We start from the raw sequence: 6,052 nt of genomic DNA on the forward strand, positions 1-6,052 counted from the left end.
TTTTATGTATTCTTACTCAGGATTTTGAGAGATGAGGATTTTCCCCCACCCTTCAAGGGGAAGACATACGGGATATTGATTCAAATCAGAGGAGGAGCACGACGATGAAGGAAACTGCAGCCCTGGGAATTGTTATTTTACTGTTATTGTCGATGGTCTTTTCCATTTTGGCATGAATCCTTTTCTTTAAGTCAGGGCTCACAAAACCTTCCGCTGGAGCCACAAGGGCCTCATATGACAATGCTCTTCAAGTACCAACAGGAGCAGCAGCAGCATTAGTGGTGGAAGTCAACCTAGGGCCTGTGAGCCAGCCCGCGCTCCCAGGCCCTGCAGTGGCACTGCCCTTGCATGAGTTTCCGTGGTAACAAGAAGACCTGCACAAACATCAGCTCGCAGGCCCCATGCCGACTTCATTACTAATGCTGCTGCTGCTTGGGGATCGCCGTCAAGCTAGGGACCAGTGGAGATTGCCACTGCTCCTCTCTCCTCACCCACCACTCAACCTACCCAAGAGAAAAATAAACCTACCCTGTCATTCACTTTTGACCCAGGGTCCAACCCCCCCCCAAAAAAAAAACCCCAAATGTTGCCGCTGACCCTGGCCAGTGTTTGGAGGAGGGGCTGTTTGAAGGGAGGGTTGAGAGGCAGGAGGAGTTTTGTGGGTTGGATATGGTGGGGTTGTAAGAAGGGCTTGGGGTGAAAGGGTCAACTTGATGATGCGAAAAGAGCTGGAGAGGGTGAGCGAGAGGAGATGGGCTGGGGAGGTGAGAGGAGCAGAGGTTGAGAGAGGGGGGTCTGCTGGAGGGGAGACGGTTAAGACCATGAGGGCCAGGGAAGGAGCGTGGAGGTTGAAATGCAGGGAGGGTGCGTAGGAGTGATCCCTGTTAATTCATTTTGGTCGTTCTCTGGGGTCAAGTGGATTTTCAAGTGCTAAAATGAGGTCATAGTAGCGAGACATTTGGTAAGTTCAGCGTTAAGTTGAAGCAAACCGATTTTTGTTGAACACCATTACTGGACTGTTGGTTGTGTTTCTCCAAGCGACTCAACTGGGTGAGATCTCCCTCCTATGGGAGTACCCTCTGAACTGAAAGAGTTACTGAGAGCGTCTGTCAGTGCCCTGGATCCCCACCACTGCCTCTAGGGCCTCGGAGGTTGGGCCTCCTCCATGCCGGTGGAACCCTGGCACCCAGGGCTGTGAAGTCCGATGCGAGAGACAGGAAGACGCGTGAGCTTTGCTGAAGGAGTTATACGTACCATGGAGGCAGTGCAGGTGGCTCTGTCTCCTGCATATTCATGGTGGATATCCTGAGAATCAGATCGGCTAGGCGTGTGCCGCTGATATAGAGAGAGGCAGGGATAGCCAAGCAAGACGCCAGTACTTCTGGAGTAGAAGGTCTGCTTCCCATCTCTGGGGTGATGGGTATATTGTTATGATGCTGATGATGATAACCTGGGTACAAGTGAGTAACTTGATGATCGTTGTCAAAGTTCCTTCCAGCGCCATCACTAATTGATCAGTAGGCGTCATTGTTGGGGCTCCTTCCAGCTTGGCATTGACTGCTTCCGCAGAGTCACTGACTGGTCACTCCTGGTTGCTGCCAGCTTTTCTCACTGGCTCTGTACTTGCCAGAACTCCTTCCAGTCCCATGGCTGGCCAGATGAAGTCGCTGAGCCCTCCCTAATCTAGTGATGGGCACTTCCCCCTCTGTTCACGGCCTGCATCATCCCTCCTGCCCCTCTCTTGCCTGTGGACTCCTGACTGGTTTTGACTGCAAGCGTGTCCTCGGGATAGGGATCGCCTTCTCCGGCAGAAGAAATGTTAGCACTGGTGGGGGGAAAGGTAATGAGGTGACAGACTCGCTGCTTCCCCCTCTCCCTCCACCCCTTCCCATGCACCTGGAACCGGACTCTGTTCAGTCACCCCCAGTAGGAATGAGGGGAATCCCAAGAGGGCAGAGTGACGTCTCTTTCTAAGTTCCCGTGGGTGCCTACTGTCGGGGTGGGGGGGGGGGGGTGTGAGTCTGGGCAGGCAGGGACTGGGTGTAGTTTAGGAGCAGTGCTGCTGTTAGAAAAAAATGCTTCTACGTGGCCGTGTGTAGCTAGGAAAGGAGGCTCTCTTCCCGCACAGCGACGACTGGAGGAGTCAGACTTAACAAGCCATGCAATCCCGATTTTTAATGACTCCCCCTTCTTGGCAGAGCCGGATTCCTGTAGTGCTGAGGTTACTGACAGGGTCCCGCAACTGTTTGGGGGAGGGGGGGGGGGGACGGGACTGCAGGCTGGAAATGTTTAAATAAATAAATAAACTAAACTAAACTACCACAGTGCCCTGAGGAATGTAATTAGAAACCAGCAGCACTGCGCAAAAGGCTCTTCCTGCCCCCTTCAGGAACGGAGTCACTGGGCATGTGCGGGGAGGGCGGCTCCCATGCCAGCGTTGTGCAGAATGTCCTGGGACGGCTGCTCCCAAAAACCAGGAATCAGGAACGGGGCCGGAACTCTGGGGCAATGTCCTAACCCCGCCAGAGGGATAAGGCAGCAGAGCCGGTCCCCAGCTCTGTTCTGGGAGAAAAACCTTTTTTAGGAAACCTAGGCCCCAGTCACAATTTTAGGGAGCCAGGGAAAAGCAACTTTTTTTTGCAACTGGAGCAGCAATTACAATCCTGAACATATCGCTGGGCAAACTGAAGGGTCTTTAGGCTTTTTCTGCTTATTTTTCTTTTTTTGTGCTCTCCCCTTTCCCCTCCAGTCCTCCTTCCTCTATTCCATCTCCAGCCTCTCGCTCAGGACTGCTTCATAGGCAGGTGATCAGCTGGCTCCAGGTCATTAGGGATGGGCTGATCCAGTCCTGGTTTTACACCCATTGTATGCACAGATTTCTAATTCTGATTTTTCTGGGGTGGAGATAAAGATAAATAAACTATATATATATGGTAATGCTTTTTTATTGTATCAACTTAATACATATCTTAACTAGTTTTTGGGAGTTGCACTCCATTCATCTGAATTTGTTTTGTCCTGATGAAAGGAGTGTTATCTCCTGAAACCTGTTCAAAATATATTTTAAGTTCATCCAATAAAAAGGTCTCAGCTTAGATTACTTTTTAATCTTTACTTCTGCTCATTCAAGTGGACTAAAACCCAACAATACTGAATTTCTGGGACAACCAATGGGAAATCAGAACTACATTTTCATGCATGCAACAGGGCAAAATGATGAGCAGGTCAACCTGTCCCCGATAACCTTCGCCATCTGATAATTCTGCCTTGGCCCAAGCCCAATGATTGCTTCTCTACTCGGACCTGACCCCCAGCAGCAGTGCATCCATGTGGGCCAACTGGAAGGTGCTGAATGATAGGTGATCTGACAATGGGGTTGCATCTCACTCCACATCAACCAAGCAGGCTGAGGCAGCCTTGGATGTACCCTACTGTATGCATGGATTTGTAGTTTTTAATTTTCTTAGGGACCGTAACTAGAACAAATTGGAACTAGAAATTCATTTACACAATGGAACAAAACCAGGACTGAAGCAGCTTGTTCATTTGACCTGGCGTCAGGCCTGAATTTTATCCAGCCCTGTGTCTCTATATGTTCATGTGTATCTGTCTTTATGTATATGTTGTATGCATGTGTGTCCTGGGTTTCTGCATGCACCTTTATCTGTATTGGAATTGTTATCCACTTTGGGAGGCAGATCTATCAAATGTCACATTAAGGTCCGAGGCTGTATGTCTGTGTGTGTCTGTATGTGAGTGACTCTGGGTGTGGGTGTGTATATATGTGTACTGTCTGTGTGTTTGCATGTTTGTGTAAGTGTATGTGTGTTTATACATGTCTGTATGTTTATCTGTGCCTGTGTGTGTTTTTTTTCTATTTCCTTCTCTGTTCAGATGATCTTTCTCTTCTATCCATCTCTACCTCACTTCCTACCCTCTTTATTCATTCATGCTGACTTTTAGCCTTCCTGAGGTCCCTGAATCTCTTCTTTTCAGTGCCACTTACTTATTCATAAAGTGTTGTCAGTGTACACCACTCTCTGCAGGTTAAATCATAGACTTCAAAGAATTCTGGCCCCCAAAAACGTAAGATAGGACTGCAGAAGATCAAGCATTTTGCTGTAGGTCACACGGTGAGAAGTGCGGGAAGTGGGATCAGAGCCTGGGTGTGCACTCATCACAGCCCTGTGCCCTCCCTTTGGTTCCGCATGGCCGATCCATAAACTTCTTGTGGACATGAAACGATTAAGCATGGTAAGGTACAGAAGACCCAGTGCACGTGGTGAAACAGCAGAGTTGGAGCCAGCAGCCACATGCCCCCCTCCTGCTCCTGCTTCCTCCCTCCCCAGCTGACATGGAATGCTGCCGGCAGCTACCAGTTCCGCATGCAGAGACTCGCGGCAGAAGAGCCTGGAATTCACTGAGGCGTCTTCGACAGAATCCAAGAGGGCAGCTCCGCTCAAGCGCACAGACTAAGGTGAGAGACCTGGACCAATCCTGTCTTTCATTGCACCGTGGGAGTTGTAGTTTCTGCCTCTTCCCGAGTACAAGCAAGTACAATATTTCCAGTCTTTTAACTGGGGACCGCTCAGAGTTAAAGAAAACATTCTGGCAGGGGTGGGGAGTAGAGAAGGGGCATGATGGGACCCTGTATGGGAGTTAATGGACAGATTTTGGGGATGCAGGGGTAGCAGATGGAGAAATGACCAGGGCAGTAAGGGCACACTCTTGATTCTACGTCTGTCAGCTGAAGAAGACTTACTGGATCCGAGTGCCCCTATGTGGCAGTGCTTGGTGTCATGTGCCAAAATGGCCAAGCTGCCACTTATGAACACATTGACTAAACAGTTATGTCTCAAAATCACCGAGAAACATATTAATTCACAACTTTTCTGGGACCCCACCTATCATGTTTTCCCAACACAATTAGCAGATCCTGCTAGCTCTCCTTCCTCACCCACTCCAAATATCTTAATTTCCACTTTATCTTTCTTTTTTTTTCTAAAATATTTTACATCTGATATTTTTTGCAAACGGTTATATCCCTAACATAAGGCACAGAGCAGCAGTTACTACTATAAGAAACTCGCTGGGCAGACAATTTGGGCTTTTTCTGCTGTCATTACTATGAAGTGTGTAGCCAGAACAAAATGATCACATCGCAGCTAGAATGGGAACATGCTCAAAATAGACACTTCCCTACATTGCACCAATCCCACCTCCCAGCCATCAGATAAATCATTAATATTTAAATGTCCCCATTTCTTGACCAATAAGGACCCCCTAATTTTTCACGAGTCCAATTCACCTCCAAACGGATGAAGGATGGCTGCTATCCGAAAATCTGTTTTTTTTCCAATCCCCCGGGGACTAGGTAGTTTTGTCGGGGTGTAGGAAATTGAAAACTTAACTGCATGCATCGCTTGCTACATCATCTTTTCAGAGTTTTCACTTCATCCTGTACGAATGCTTTGGGGACTCCAATCTAAAAGATCTGCCGTCTTTTTTATGGGCTTTCTGCTCAGTCGGAACTGACCTCTGCTGGGCTACCGCACAGCGAGGTGTCATTCGCAACGACCCTCGCCCCATCCCCCAGCTCAGCCGAGCCATTGCTGTGACAGTCCGGCCCCTCGAGTGATGACCGAGACTTCCCTCTCTTCAGGGGCTGTGAATGCTGACCCTGCCCTGGCTGACCCATGGAGGAGTACGGGAGGGCGGGGGGCAGTTTAATCCCTTCACTGAGCAGCCTCCCCCCACACATTCATGCTTTCCATGGGGCCGATGTACTAAGGTGCGCTGAAGCTGCCGTGGGTTTGTGCGCGCCTGTATGCGCGTTTTCCCGCACAAAGTCCCATACGGGGATGTAATAAGAGTTTTGTGCATGGGAAAAAAGTGCGTACAAACGCGCTTACAGACCTGCGGCGTGAATGAACGCTATCGGCACGCAAAGGAGGCGATTAGCTAATCATAGGCAATGCAGGGAGCCGCGCTAATGCTAGTGCGGGTTTTTTACCGCCACAGACAGGGTGTGAGTTAAGTGTCAGTGCCAACT

The sequence above is a fragment of the Rhinatrema bivittatum genome, chromosome 16 (assembly GCF_901001135.1).
Source record: "Rhinatrema bivittatum chromosome 16, aRhiBiv1.1, whole genome shotgun sequence".
Lineage (NCBI taxonomy): Eukaryota > Metazoa > Chordata > Amphibia > Gymnophiona > Rhinatrematidae > Rhinatrema > Rhinatrema bivittatum.